Genomic DNA, 15,565 nt, shown 5'->3' with positions numbered 1-15,565 from the left:
AGAATGCCAGCAGAAGAGAGCAACTGGAATGAGAGGAGTAGGCTGTTCTCATCTTCCATATGAGGGTACCATGTTCTCTGGGAGGTAGGTTTCCCTGTTCAGAAAATTGATGCCCTGCTGAAACCAGTCTCTGGGCAGGAAATGGTCTCATTTGGCTGTGAGGAGGTGGGAATGTGAACGATTTGAGATGCTGACTTAGCTTGGACTCCAGTGGAAGTGATCTCATCTATTCATATCATTCTGTCTCCACTTCCTTATTCCAAGGCACCACCTCTGCCTCGATGTCCCAATGCAGTCCATCACTTAACCTATTTTTCTGGTGATTCTGACCCCAATTGGTATATTGCTATTCAATTTTGGCACTAACTTCCTGGAGTTAGAACTGACCCCAAAGATTAAATAACATGATCCACAACAACAATACCCCTACTTCTGACTGACCAGCCAAAAATCTAGGGGTGCCCTTGATCTCCCTCAGGTTCAATAACTCACTAGAACAACTCACAGAACTTGGGCAAGTGCTATACCTTTGATTACAGCTTTATTATTAAGGTTGAAATTCAGAAACAGCTAAATGAAGGGGTACATATGGTGAGGTATGGGAGGGCCCCATCTGCAAAACTTTGATGCCCTTTCCCCATGGAATTAGGATTCTTATCCTCCCAGCACATCAATGTCTTCATCAATGAGAAAGCTCCACTGAGCTTTTGTGTTTAGAGTTTTTATTGGAGTTTCATTACATAGGCATGATTGATTGGCCATGTGATTGAACTCAATCTCTAGCCCCCACTCTCCTCCCTGGAGGATGGGAAGTCAGACTGATATTCTATGTCTCAAAGTCCCAGCCCTCTTACCACATGGTTGGTCTTTCTAGCATGACCAGCCCCATCCTAAGGTTATCTAGGAACCACCATGGACCACTTCATTAGCATAAAGTCAGGTGTGATCCATTCCAGGGCCTCTTGAAAAACAAAGACACTCCTATTATGTGGGAAATTCCAAGGATTTAGAGTTGCCCTCCCAGGAGCCTGGGACAAAGGCCAGTCATTAAACAAAAATTATTATTATACAACATTGCCTCTTAGCCTTCCTATTTTATTTTTCAGATTATCTATTTATGAAATGGAAATGGTGTCTTGCTGTGTTGCATAGGCTGGTCTTGAACTCCTGGGCTCAAGCAATACTCCTGTCTTGATCTCCCAAAGTGCTGGTATTACAGGTGTGAGCCACTGTGCCTGACCTACATTTTAGATTCCAATTCATGCATTAGCTTGGGAAAGTAATGATATTCTCTAAAGAAGGAAGCAACTAGAGCTGTTCTCCACCTCCTGAATCACTCGGGACATAGAGCTCCAAGATATGGGTGGCTTTACTGAAATAAAGCATTGTAGTTCACTTGTGCTATGTGGACCTTGTGAGGTGGTACCACTCTGTTCCTCAGGCTCATGTGGCAGCCTCATCAGGAACATGATCAGTCACAATGGCAGAGGGAAAAAGGATCATGGTGAAGCAGGTACAGGCCCTTGAGGCTCTGCCAGAAGTAACAGACATCACTTTCAATCACATCTCAAAGGAAGGCTTGTGTCAAGGGACAGTGAGAACCCAATCTAAGATGTAGAAAGATGAATAGCATTAGTGGTCACATAGGTTGACAGGAAAGAGACAAGTATGGAAGCTGCTGTTACTGTCTTGGTGTGAAAGGACCAATGAAGAGACAGGAGTAAAGGAGAGCAGGGATGTGAGAGGCAGAGCTCAGGTAAACAAGATGTTATCTGGGGAGAAATTACACAAGGAGGTGAGGGGAAGGAGAAACTAGAGGTTCCTTAGGGTCTAGCTTGGGTAAAGTGGGAGTGCTGCCACCCAGGAAGCAAGGAAGAGTAAATGGAATGTTCTGTGCTTTGCAGGATGGTGCTGGTGGCAATTTTGACTTTCCAGACCCCCAGCCAGTAGTAGAATATAGAGAAAAGATGAGGTTTCTTCATTTCATAAAAAATCAACTAATCAATAAGCAGGCAGCCCTCTTCCTCTGAATGTCCTGTGTTAATTGAAAACCAGAGGACTTTGATCACTGAGGATTGTGTTGCATAACTGGTTTCAATGCACTATTGTTTTCCTCCCTGTTTTTTTCCATGATGGAAATAATTTGTTTGCCACACTGGGCAGGAGATCATATTTAAATGTTTCTTGGATTTGATCTCCAAACAGGGGATTAACTAATGCTTGTGCTAAAGTGCAGAGTAGTGGTAAACAGATTTAATAAACTCTAAGTATTTAAGCTGCTGTTGAGGGCAGGGGTAGTCTAAGGTGTGGGCACCTGCTGGTTTCCAGCTTGGTCAACCCCAGAACGTGTCACATTTTATACTTAAAAACTCAGAGGAGTTTGACAGCAGAAGAAGCCAGGGGTGAAGGTGAACAGGCTGAGCCAGGTGTTTCTAACTTAGTTCTGCTTTTGCCATGAACCTGGGCAAGTGATGACATGTTCTAAAGATCTTCCAAGTGTTCAAGGGCAGAGATGGGGAGGAGGTGGGGAGCCACATTTGCTGAGATTCAGACATTTATGGAGAGCTCCTAAGAAGGATTATGAACGCCAAGCTACCTGCTCAAGAGAAGGAGATTCATGTTTCCTCTTTTTGCTATGGGAGTGAACAGAGACCATGATTGTTTGCAATAGGAGCCTTCATGACCTCTCTGCCCTTCACCAACCAAAGTGGATTATATCTTGGCCAGCTCCATTTCTCGGCTTTTACAATTTATAATCAGGGCAAGGCAGAGAGAGAAAGAGAAATAGGGAATCAAGAAGGCAGGTGGTGGGGAGACAGTTGGGAATTACGGCAGAAGAATCAGAGATTTCCTTGCAGGATAGAATTAAGAGTACAGGTAAAATAAAAGAAACAGAGAAGAACATCAGGCACCCACATGGGCTGCCAGGAGGCAAGGCTTTGCTGGGAGCAGAGAGTAAGAGAGAAATTTTGAGAATCAGTGAGAGAGCTGGAGAAAAAGTCTTGAGAAAAGTTTTGCTACAGGTTAAACTTCACCCTGTGGTGTGCCTTGAAAATCTAAATAGTAATGGAATAGATTCTCATGAACATTTCCAGTAAAACAGCCTTTGAGTGGGTGCATTTTGGAGCCTCTCTGGAACCTGAGATGCTCTGAAGCCTGGATCACTGTGGAAGTAGCCTGCTGGCGGGTGGAGGTCAGCACAGGGGATGCCAGGCAGGTGGTCACCCCCAGGCCTCAGCTTACCCATCTGTAGCACTGTAAGGACCCTGCTTGTTCCGTTCTGTCTTTGCGCTTCTCAGCTCTAGCTTTCTCATTGGGTGCAAGCTCTTCAAGGCAGGCCTGTGTCCTTGTCCCCTCGTCCCTCCCACTCCCCGGTGTGCACAAGAGAAGTCAATTGCTCCAGGTCTGTGGAGCAATAGGGTAAGTGTCATGGCCAGCGTGACCCCTTCTTCTCCAGGACAGGAACCCTTCAGCCATGTTTCTTTTGAAGCTTTTCTTCCCCCTTTCCCCTTCATGCCTCTCCCCAGATGATGGGCTCACCAACCACATCCTGAGTCCTCTATACAGGAAAGCAAGAAGGGTTGTTTTTACCCCAGTGCCCTTCCCTTTCCCTTCCCCTACCACCAGTAGCTCAGAAGCCAAAAGACCCTGTAAATAGGACTCTGCTTCCTTTGCTAACTTGGGCTACTGGGGGTACGTGGCGTCCACTCCAGCTTCCTCCTCTGTGCTTTCAGTTCTGCAACAGCTGGAAAGCAAGACTGCACTTCCCAGCACCTTTGTGCTAGGCTTCTGGATGTGATGTGGGTTCTGCCAATCAGGTTAGTCCCATCTCCCTGTCATGAGACTAAATTTGAGGCTGGGTTAAGCTGAGAGACAGAGGCAGGGAGGGACGCACCCATGTAGGGGCAGAGCTCCTAGAAAAAGCACTACAGTTTTAGCCCTGGCTTCCCGGTGTGACTGGGGCCTCCCTCATTGTAGCAGAAGGCAGGTCCTTCCCCATCCAGCCCTGTGGTGTGGCTTTGGGAAGCGAACCTGCCTCCTAATGATTCCGGGAGTCACGTAATTCCCCATGAGCACTCCCTTTCTGCTTTCAGAAAGACCTGTCTCTCTGCTGCCGAGTCCTGCCTGACACCTGCGAGCACCCCGGTTGGGTGGACAGTTGTAAGAGGCTGGCCCCCATCCAGGGGAGGCTTTGTGATGAGGTCCTGGCCATGGGCAGGTCTACAGAAGTTGCTGGTGGGGCTTCTGGGGATGAAGCAGAAACCCCAGTTGGCTGCTCAGCTCCTTAACTGTCTGCCATTTGCCGTCTGGGATGCGGTCATGATGTCTCAGCTTGAGTGCTAAGAGGCAAGCAGCAGACAAGAACGTGAGCTCAGGTGTCGGGGCAGGAAGAGGAGCACCTGGGGCACCGCAGCTAAGCTGCTGCTGCCCTGCACATGTGTGGGAGCCTCTTCAGAGGCTGCCTCTCTCTGCTTCCACTTCCCTGATCCCCTCTCCTGCCCAGCACTAGGGAATCTTTGTTCGTTGGCCCTTTAATTTTTAGCTATATGGTTCAATGAAAGCCTTTCTGCTTTCTCTGCATTGATTTTGCAGAACAATCCAAGGGTGGGTCTGATGCTTTTATGGCTCAAATGTCCTGGGGTTTATTTTTCACATGAACAAAAATAAATGTTAAAACTCCTGTTTGTACCTTTAGATAACTGACTTACCATGGTGGTTAAGGTGGGCGGGTAGAGATGAGGGAGACAGAGAGACTTTGGAGTCAGACTGAGCAGCTTTCATCTGGGCTCCATCACTTACTAGCTGTGTGGCCTTGGGGGAGTAAATAAGCCTCTCTGAGCTTCAGTTTCCTCATTTATAGATTAATAATGGCAACACTACCCAGCTCATAACCACTCAGGTTGTTTGTGAAATTCAAATAAGGTAATGTTTGTAAAACTGAGAGGCCAGGCGCGGTGGCTCACACCTGTAATCCCAGCACTTTGGGAGACTGAGGTGGGCGGATCACGAGGTCAAGATTAAGACCATCTTGGCTAACACAGTGAAACCCCGTCTCTACTAAAAATACAAAAATTAGCTGAGCGTGGTGGCAGGCATCTATAGTCCCAGCTACTTGGGAGGCTGAGGCAGGAGAATCACTTGAACCCAGGAGGTAGAGGTTGCAGTGAGCTGAGATTGCACCACTGCACTCCAGCCTGGCAACAGAGCAAGACTTCGTCTAAAAAGAAAAAAGAGAGAGAGAGAGAGAGAGAGAGGTGGGGGGAGAGAATAGTTCATGGTACTTATTAAGAGCTTAATTTGCCGGGTGCGGTGGCTCAAGCCTGTAATCCCAGCACTTTGGGAGGCCGAGACGGGCGGATCATGAGGTCAGGAGATCGAGACCATCCTGGCTAACACGGTGAAACCCCGTCTGTACTAAAAAAAATACAAAAAACTAGGCGGGCGCCTGTAGTCCCAGGTACTCCGGAGGCTGAGGCAGTGTAAACCCGGGAGGCGGAGCTTGCGGTGAGCTGAGATCCGGCCACTGCACTCCAGCCTGGGCGACAGAGCGAGACTCCATCTCAAAAAAAAAAAAAAAAAAAAAAAAGAGCTTAATTTTTAAAAGCAAAGCTCTTATTGTAATTACCTTTAGTTTTTTCATTTATAAAGAGGACAAAGAAAATCACCATACACTCACTAATATAGCACTGGCTCTAGCAGAGGGAATTCTATATTAGGCAGACCCAAGTGGGCCTTGTTAGTGGGCCTTGTCCCTACAAGTCAATAGCAAAATAGAGGGTAAGAGGAGATCTGAATGGTTCTGGGAGCAGCCCAGGAAAGCAGAAACCAGGATCATTTAGAGAGATGTGGGAGGATGAGCTTCTGTCTCTGGCTGGCCTCTCTTCCTTTCTGGAAGCTTCTTCTGCAGCAGATGGACTATGCAGGATTCCCTCTCACCACGCACAGACCGCAGCAGGTTGGCCCAGGACTCCCACTTAGTGCAGATTTTATGTCTGTTAAACACCCATGACCCTTCTTTGGGACAAAGAAATTCTGAGTTTAATAGAAGCTCATCATCAGGCTAAAAACAATCTGGTGAGGCCAGAGTTGGGTGTATGAGGCTCTTCTTGGTCCATAGAAAGAAAGGAAAATTCACTCTGCCCACTGATTATATAGGCCCCTGAATACTAGAGGTTTGGGTGATCTTTTTGTTTTACAAAAGTACAGCAGGCCACTCAGAACAAAAACGTGGAGTAGTTGAGGGCTGGGGAGAAGAAATACATTTTTGTTCCTCTAAATCTCTTAGAATTGTTTTCCCAGCTTGTTCTAGATCCATATTGATTTCAAACTTGATCTCTAGGTTGAGAATTTTTGAAATTTAGCTGAATCATTTGAATCCATCCCCCATGTCGACAATCTGTAATTCAAAACTTAACTATAACACAAACAAGTGTTTGCAGAGGGGAGGGTCAAGAATGCTGAAAAGTTTAATTGAAGGCTTCCTTCATTGTTCTCAAGTTTGCTCTGGGATTCACTGAGAATAATTAACATTTGCCGATAGTGTGGGCATCAGAACTGGACCTCTTCTGTACAAGGATTTGATGCTTCCAGCAAAGAGTGGCTGTCTGTAGTCCGCTTGGCTGTGGCTTTGAGTTTGAGGGCTGGCTCCAGGCCTCCTGGGGGCTTCCCCATCCCTCCACCTTCCCACTAGCCACTTCCTTTGTGGTTTCCAACATGTCATCTCATGTTGAGTCCTGCTCAAATCTGTTTTGATTGGGATGGTCAGTTCACAAGTTAAGAATGTGTATATTTGATCAAAACTTGCTCTGCTTCCATTTTGAAAACTTGTAAATTCTGATGTCTGTCATTAAGAATTATGTTCATTGTATTTGACAGTACAGTAGGAAAATTACAGTTAACAGTTGTTTATTGTAAATTTCAAAATGACTAGAAGAGAAGAATTACAATGTTCCCATCACAAAGAAAGGATAAACATCTGAGCTGAGGAATATCCCAATCACCTGGACTTGAGCATCACACACTGTAGACAAGTATCAGAATCTCACACATACCCCCAAAATATGCACAACTATTATATATAAATTTGAAAACTATAACAAAAAAGAATAACATTTATTGAAATTAATTTTGAGGAGACTTTTGTCTTTGTTGTCTGACTAAATCTACTTAGTCAAAATATAGCCTATCTTTAAATTCCTTTGCCCACGTATGTTCTTCAGTTAATTTTTTAAACCTCATTTCCCTCCACATCACCTTCCCCCTCCTCTGCTAACTTGTCTTATGTGCGCTACCGCCTCCATCTTTCTTCTGACCTCTTTTAGTGGAGGCATCCTTACGCATTTTGCTTCTCATCTCATATCCGATTTATAAAGAAAACCGGTACTGTCACACCCGCTATGCTTGCCTGAGTTACCACCTAGCGAAGTGATGTATCCCAGAAAAACATTTGAAAGTAAGTTTGCAGGTTCCTTCAAGGATTATTTTGTCTCTAGTTACAGCACATGGAACCAGATAGCAGATGCAATACATTTATTTTCTTCATACTTAAAAACACTAACCGCGGCTGGGCGAGGTGGCTCATGCCGGTAATCCAGCACTTGGGGAAGCCAAGGCAGGTGGCTTGCTTGAGCTCAGGAGTTCGAGGCCAGCCTAGGTAACATGGTGAAACCTCTTCTCTACAAAAATTACAAAAATTAGCCAGGCGTGGTGGCAAGAGTCTTGTAGTCCCAGATCTTCTGGAGTCTGAGGTAAGAGGATTGCTTGAGCCTGGGAGGCAGAGGTTGCAGTGAGCTATGGTGGCACCACTGCACTCCAGCCCAGATGACAGAGACTCTGTCTCAAAAACAAAAACACCAAACAATTCCCAGTGTGAAAAAAATTAAAATAAAAACACCAACTGCATCTTTCTTTATTTGATCTTACAGTCATACTGACCCTCCGTCTAACTTTTTCTGTCCTCCATATCCCACATCTCCTAATTTTGTTTGTCTAAAAACTTCCCACAGGAACATGAAAACTTGAGCTCTCAAGATGTCCATTGGTTTAGGGAGGAGAAGCTGGCTGAGAGGATAGGACATGGACGAAGGTGTAGAGAACAGCACCACTTCCAGACTAAGACTTTGGATTCAGGAAAAAAATGCAGGTTCTCCTTCCAATTAGGGTGCATGGCAATGAGCGGGAAATGTGGCTTCTTTAGGGAAGGAGCCAAAGCTTCCTAGCTTTATAGTTTGGATAAGAACTAAAATTAAGATTTCAACTGGGGGCTGTAGTACCCAGGTCTTGGACGCTCAGTGTGGCTTCTTTGAGGGCCAGTTTTCCATTGCACACCATGGGAGTGACCACATTTTGATTTGGGGCTTTAGTAGTCATTTCAGAAACATTTACCAAGTGTGTGTTGTGGATAAACCACACAGTGTTTAATACAAAGTATAGATGTTCTAGCCCTAGTGCCCCTCAGGGAATAATAATTTAGTGAGATGGCGAAGCAAGTTCATCCACAATTATATTCCAGAAAGGACATAACCACCAAGACAGAGATTCCAAGAGAGGAGGTGGGTGTTTGGAAATGTGGCAGATCACATCCTTTTGAGGGCAGAAAGGAAGAGAATTCTAGAGACCCAAGAAAGCAAGATAGGAAGGATTAATTTTCCCAGCATAAATTTTGGTAGTTGGGGAATTTATGGGAGCAACAATAAAGTGTTTAAAAATCCTGGCTGTATCATTCAAGATCGTATTACTTGGATGTCTATTCTAGAATATGTATTTTACTTAAAGAAAAAATGAGTATCTCTATAACTGACTTTAAGAATAATTAACTACAGGGCTATCTTCAATTCTGCTGCTCAAGACAACGGTTTTGTTAGGTCAGCTTTCTCTCCGCTTCCATTAAGAAGTCATTAATAATTTCTCACTAAATCACAATTATTAATAATTTCTTAATGACTGTGAAAAGAGAGCTGCCCTAAAGAATGTTGTCTTGGGCAACAGAATCGCAAATAGTACTGCAGGTAATTATTAATGAATCAACCCTTTAATCCTTACAGAGATTTACCATTAGCCAGGCTTTATCAAACCACCTTCCCACACTGCAGTGCACATGAAGATGATTTCAATGGAGTAATTGTTCAGCTCTTCCCTCCTGCTCTTGTGTTCAGGCTGGGGAGCCAGTTACTACATGGCATCAATTCTTTCTAAAGAATAGTCACTCCCACTCAGAAAGCTGCCAGGAGCGTTGGGGCCCTTGGATACTCAGAGGCCATGTGCAGGAAAATAATTTTATTCCAGGAAGATCAGCTTTTCCTGGGGCTTCTCTCAGGGCTTTCCAGGCTGTCCTAACTGGCAGAGTCGGGATTCTGCACTCTGAAACTTGGACTCTGTCCCATTGAGAACATGGTGAGGAAACCAGACTGCAAGCCCCTGTCGTGGAGTGTCCACCTGCTCAGGAGAACCCGTTCCCATGTGGGGAGGGTGCTGCTCCCACGAATGTCACCGTGGGGTTCCAGGGGTTCCAGAGCCATCATCTGCCTCCCCGGCTTGCAAGCCATGCTTCCTAATGGTGGTCCACTCTTTAACAGGTGAAGTCCAAGCTCCTGACAGGCCCTGCATAACATTTGCTTGGAAGCCCTTTACCAATGAGTTAGTTCTTTCAGAGCAATAGTGGGAGACAGCAATATTTCTCAGGGAGGAATAAGGATCCTTCGATAGTTCCTTTTTTGCTTCCAAATTAGAGTAGTTTTTAAGAGTCAGTGTATTTAATACAGGGGTCAACCTCCTCTTTTCTTAGTTTGCAAACCACGTAATCTTCTCTGTGGCTTTTCACTCATCTGCAGGTCTGGATAAGCAAAGAGGAGCCTCCCTTTTCTAGGGAGTGGGCAATCTCTTTGGACTCGAACCACCAGGGAATGAACCAGCAATGCTGGGGTCTAGGGTATAAGCAGTGGAGCAGAAAAACAGAGACGAACAGATGGGCATTAAGGAAGGGGCAAGTGAGAAGGTAGGAAGGCAGTGGCAGCAGCCAGATGACAGGAGGGCTGAGGAATGGAAAGCGAGCCTTTTGCAGAGTGCCACCTGCGGAAGCTGCTTCTGGTCGGCACAGAGGCCTGACTCTAGCAGCAAAGGGGATGCCCAGGAGAGGGCAGTGCCTGAAAGAGCTTCACACAAAGGGGCAAGAACCCAGTCTGGCTGCCTTGGTCCACCTGTGTGTCCTTACACATGGCATTTCCTGAGGGGCTGGAGGCTGGGTGGGTCATGTGTGTGAGAAGCTCTACCTTTACTACAGCTGCTTTTCGTGGACCCAAGTATTTCCCTACTTAAGCCCAGGCAGGGGAAGTTGGGAACAAAGCAAGGTACCTTGGCAGGAGACCTCTCTACCCACCACACGTGGGCCTGATAAGGACCAGGGATTCCAAGTCAGAAAGGCCCAGGCACTTCTTCGGAGGGCTGCAAATAGATCCTGTCCAAGCCCATTCCCTCACCTTTTTACAACCTATAAGCTCCCAAGGTAAGAAGAATGGGTCTCCACAACCAAGCTAAAGAGGTTGCCTCAGGGCTCCTGTACCCTCCCCTGGGCAGGTTTGCCTGCTGCGAAGTGAGTGAGCATAGAGACACTCCCAGGACCTCACAAGTGACCAGCCACCTCTGTCACCAAAAGTGCCAACAAAAGCACAAGGGGAACACCCTCTGGGGCTCAGTGGGTGAGGAGCTGCCTGGCACAGAGCAGGTGTGCAGTAATACCTGTGACCTGAATGGATGCAGTGATAGCCAGGCTTGAGGCTCAGACTCAAATCACTGGCTGAGAGGATGAGAAGGTCCAGGCCAGCTCAGGGGAGCTCAGGGTACGTGGCCACAGCTGGGCCACTGAGACTGGGCTTGTGGTCAGGTCTTCAGATGGAGGGGATTGGGACTGGGCAATACCTCAGTGCTGGAGGAACCAGACTGAGGGGATTATCACAATCAGCTCCTAACCCACCTTCTGCCTTCCTTGTCCCTTCTAGCTTTTCTCTCTCATCAGATGGTGAAGATACTTCCCTAAAGCTCCCATCCGACCACATCGTTCCTCTGCTCAGATCCTTTGATGGATGCTTGTAACAGGAAAGATGGTTTCCGTTTATTCACTAGATGGAAGTCCAGGAATGACACTAGGTGCCTGGTGGAAAGACGAATGTCAAGGAGCCTGCAGGCCACTCAGCACCAAGGCAGGAATGCATTGTGGAGGCAGGACCATGTTGGGGAGCAGAGGCTGGAGAACAGCTCCGACTCCTCCCAGCACCGATGCTGCCTTCCCATGAGCACCTCTGGATTCCTCCCAGTCCGGCCTCTGCTTTGACTGCAGGATTTGCTCCGTCTCCTCTCCAATGATGCCTCCATTTCTGCTCAGGTCTGAATTCTCATTACACTTCCCTCCAGCCCCCAGCTCAGACACGATCTCCTTTCTGGCTTCTCCTGAGCTTTAATAGCTGTCTGTCCCCAGACATTTCCCAGGCAGAATTCCCCAGCTACCCTTCCAGGAGAGAAGCTCTGTCAATCCATCATGGTAACCTCTCAGTGCCTCGCACAGCATGGGCCTCAATTCGTATATGTGGAAATTAGGCAAAAATTGAGAAAGTGCCAGTGGAAAGAGTTATTTGAGGAGGTGACAAAGGAAGGCTTGATACAGTAGAGCTCCCTTTCCCAGGGGATATGTTCCAAGACTCACCGGTGGATGCCTGGAACCTCAGACAGTACCGAACCTTATTGTCTGAGTCTGTTCGTGTTGCACTAAAGGAATACAGAAGGCTGGCAATTTAAGAAAAGTGGCTTCTTGGCTCATGATTCTGATGGCTGGAAATGTCAAGATGCGGCATCAGCATGTGGCAAGGACCATGGGCTGCTTGCACTCTCAGCAGAAGGTGAACGGAGCCGGTGAGTGCAGAAGTCACGCTCGAGAGAGGAGGTAAGGGAGAGAGGAGAGGTGCCAGGCTCTTTTTAACAGCCAGCTCTCAAGGGAACTGACAGAGCAAGAACTCCCCACTCTCTCGGGGGAGGGCGTTAATCTATTCCCGAGGGATCCGCCCCCACGACCCAAGCACCTCCCATTAGGCTCCACCTCCAACACTGGGGATCAAATTTCAGCATGCGGTTTGCGGGACAAACATCCTAACAATAGCGCCTACAGGCCTCTATGTTGCTGTTTCCTTTGTACATACATACCTAATATGAAGTTTAGTTTATAAATTGGGTGCAGTAAGAGATTAACAATAATCATAAAATAGAACAATGTATGACAATATATTGTAACAAACGTTACGTGAATGTGGTTTCTCTTTCTCTCGACATATCTGACTGTACCATACTGACCTGTCTTTGGACCATGGTTCATTCAACCGCAGACTGGGGGGTGCTGCTGTATCTTCCAGGGATAAATGGGTCAGATTTATGTGGAGCAGGGGCCTGAGGGGTGGGAACAGAATTGGTGAAGTGAGAAAGTGTGGCACGGGGGCTTCACCAGTGGGGTCTGCCTATTGAATCTGGATGGTCTAGGGCTGGCTCAGCCGCGAGCAGGATCTTAGGCGACAGCTCAGCGGGGGCCACCTGACAGCGAGGGCCAGGCATACGGTGTCACCAGCTCATCCAGAATGTTCTCTCAGGTGCCAAGGACACCCTGGGGTCTGAGATGCCAAGCCCAGGAGAGTCATTTCAGGTGAGGCGTCATGTCTTGGAACGAAGTCTTGGGAATTTGAGGGGTTTATGAAAGCACACGTATAGAAAACAGGGAGGCTCTTCTGTGGCTCCCCAGAACGAGCACAGCGGGGCTCCCGTGGCTCCAAGGCACAGCCTCAGTCTCGGGGAAGGCTCGGCGTGTGATTTCTATTAACTGGGTAGGTTTTATCAGGGTGCTTGGAGTCCCTGTAACTGACTTTGCCCTACTTTATAAATCCTTTCTCTAAATACTTCTGGTAGGTTTGGCTTGGCTTAGAGTGTGGGAATTAAAAACAATCCATTTCTCGGCCTCTAGAGTGGGTTCCATTTTCCTCAGCAGCCCTCCAACGTACCCAAGAAAAGGGGGTGGGTTTGTAGGGACTTAATTGGCTCACCTGACCGTTCTGGGCTACAGTTAGACTCGCATGGCTGTGAGGCGGCCTGGTCTGCACACACCGGCTGACACCAGCCTCTCAAATGGAAAACCCACTCAGACAGAGAGATCGTCTCTTTCTAAATCTGCAAACAAGCCTCTGCTATTTCTGTTTAGGATTTCCCAGGTTCTCCACCCTCACTTCAAAAAGATTTCACTTTCCTCATCAAGGCAATTTCCCTTCTTCCTCTCAGAGTGGTCTGACTGGCCCACACGAAGCACAGAAGCTGTAGGTAGCTCAGAAGCCTCTGTCTCCCCTGCAGAAACGCAACCCAGGGTCTGGGTCATGGGCAGGCCAGGACGAGCTCCGTGCCCGGGACACCCTTCCTGCTGGGAGACAAGGCCAGGGACAAAGGCAAGGCTTGGAGGAAGTGGAACCTGATGCAGATCCCAGCTGATTCGTGGATCTCTGGGCCCAGAGGCACTGTGCCTGCGAGCTCCAGTCCTCAGCAGCGGGGAATGAGCTTAAAAACAGGACCCACCTTACACACATTCCACACACTCCGTCTCTCGAGAGGAGCCAGGCAGCTGGGACACCTGACTGAGGCAGCCAGCCATTAGCATAAGGCCTCAGACTGAGTCTGGGCCCACACTCAGGGGAGTGTTTTATCTGCTGGGTTTCATTTGTAAGAGCCCTCATTCCTAGAAGGTGCACATTGACAGGACACAGACCAGCTCATTACTACTGCCCTGGAGGCAGCACAAGCTGTTTGTCCCATGGCCTGAATCCCCACCCCATCCTTCTTTTCTCCACTGCCATCGACATCAACATCTATACGCCTCAGAGTGCCCCCATGGCACTGCCGGAGCACAAGGTAATGAGCAATGGAAAGTGTGTCTCTGGCCCATGTGAGGGCAGCAGCTTGTCGGTGGCAGGTCGTAGGCCATGGTGGCCACCCTGACCCTTCTCCTCCTAGACTTCACTCACTGCTTAGGACAACTATCAGTGACTGGGAGCCGAGGGCAGGAGAGAGAAGCAGGCAGGTGTCCATTGCCCAGGTCTGGGTGCGGCTCTGACTTACGTACCTTGTGGCCGTAGAGGCTCCTCTTCATCTCTCAGCCTCGGTTTTTCATCTGCAAAATATTCAAAATTGTTGGCACATGTGGTTGTATATGAATGAGTGTGTTCATGAATGTAAGTGTGTGGGTGTGAGTATGTGTGTGAATGTGAATGTATGGCTGTGTGTCTTAATCCATTCAGGCAGCTGTAATAAAATGCCTGAAATGGAGTCATTCATAAACAATATAAATTGATTTCTCACAGTTCTGGAGGCTGGGAGTTTTGGTGTCTGGGGAGGGTCAGGGGTCTCTGATTCCAAGATGGCGCCATGTTGCTGCAGTCCCTGGAAAGGAGGGCGCTGTGTCCTCTTGTGGGGAAATGAACCCACTTCCTTTAGCCCTTTTATAAGGCCTCCAACCCCATGTAGGAGGGCTCTGTCCTGGTAACTTCATCACCTCCTAAAGACCTCATCTCTTCATTCTATCACGTTGGCTACTAAGTTTCAATGCATGAATCTGGGCAGACACTCAGCCCCATAGCACTGTGTGAGTGTGACAGCGTGAACACGCGTGTGGGTGAGAGTATATACGAGGGCGTATGAGCGCGGGTGTGTGTGTGGCTGCGGGAGCGTCCGTGTGTGGTCAGAATCATTTTTGCATCTCCTTTTTGTTCTACCTTTACCGGGCATCTTGAGGGCAGATGTGGGGCGTCTGCCTCCTTCTCCCAGAACAGAGGTAGCCAGAAGGTGGGAGTGTAGGCGATGTCTCTGCCTACCTGTCCTGGCTGCCCCAGGTCTCTCAGCCGTGAGGAGCAGCTGGCACAGCTTCCCTGACCATGTGGCCTTCTCCTCCTCATCCCACCCATGCCCTTCCTCCAAGCCCTGACCTTTCTGACTCACAGGTCCTGCCAGCCACCTTGGCAGCTCCTCGGACCACTCAGCCTCCCTGACTCTCCTTTGCCCGAAATTTCTGGGGTGAAAGGGGCCTTAGGAACTGAGCCCTTGACACTGAACCTAGGCCAAAGCCCCTTCCAAGGGCTCTTCCTTCTGCACCTGAGCACATCTGGGGTGACAGCTCATCCGTTTTGACTGTTGGGCCTGGCTGCCTTGAGCTGAGCTCTGGGTCCCCAGGAAGTCTCCACCTCCCCTCCTGGTTCTGACCAGAGGCCACTGAGCAGAGCAGGAAGATGATCTTCTCAGGACAGCCCTGTGGCTCTCTCCAGTCCCTCCTGAAACTCTCCCCCAGACCTGGCACCTGATGCCACGGGCTCAGCCACCTGTCCACTGCACTGTGCAATCTAACAGCACTGAACAGAAGAGACACCTGAGCTTGGAGTTGAGAAGGTCCGAATTTAAACCCCTAACTTTGCCAGTTTCACCTGCAAACTGGGGACTGAAACCTCCTCACAAACTTCTCAAGAGGATGCAGTTAAAAGGCATGTGAACGCAGTTTGTG

This window comes from Theropithecus gelada, chromosome 1 (assembly GCF_003255815.1).
Source record: "Theropithecus gelada isolate Dixy chromosome 1, Tgel_1.0, whole genome shotgun sequence".
In the NCBI taxonomy this organism is placed as follows: domain Eukaryota; kingdom Metazoa; phylum Chordata; class Mammalia; order Primates; family Cercopithecidae; genus Theropithecus; species Theropithecus gelada.
Note: the sequence above shows the minus strand (reverse complement) of the source record.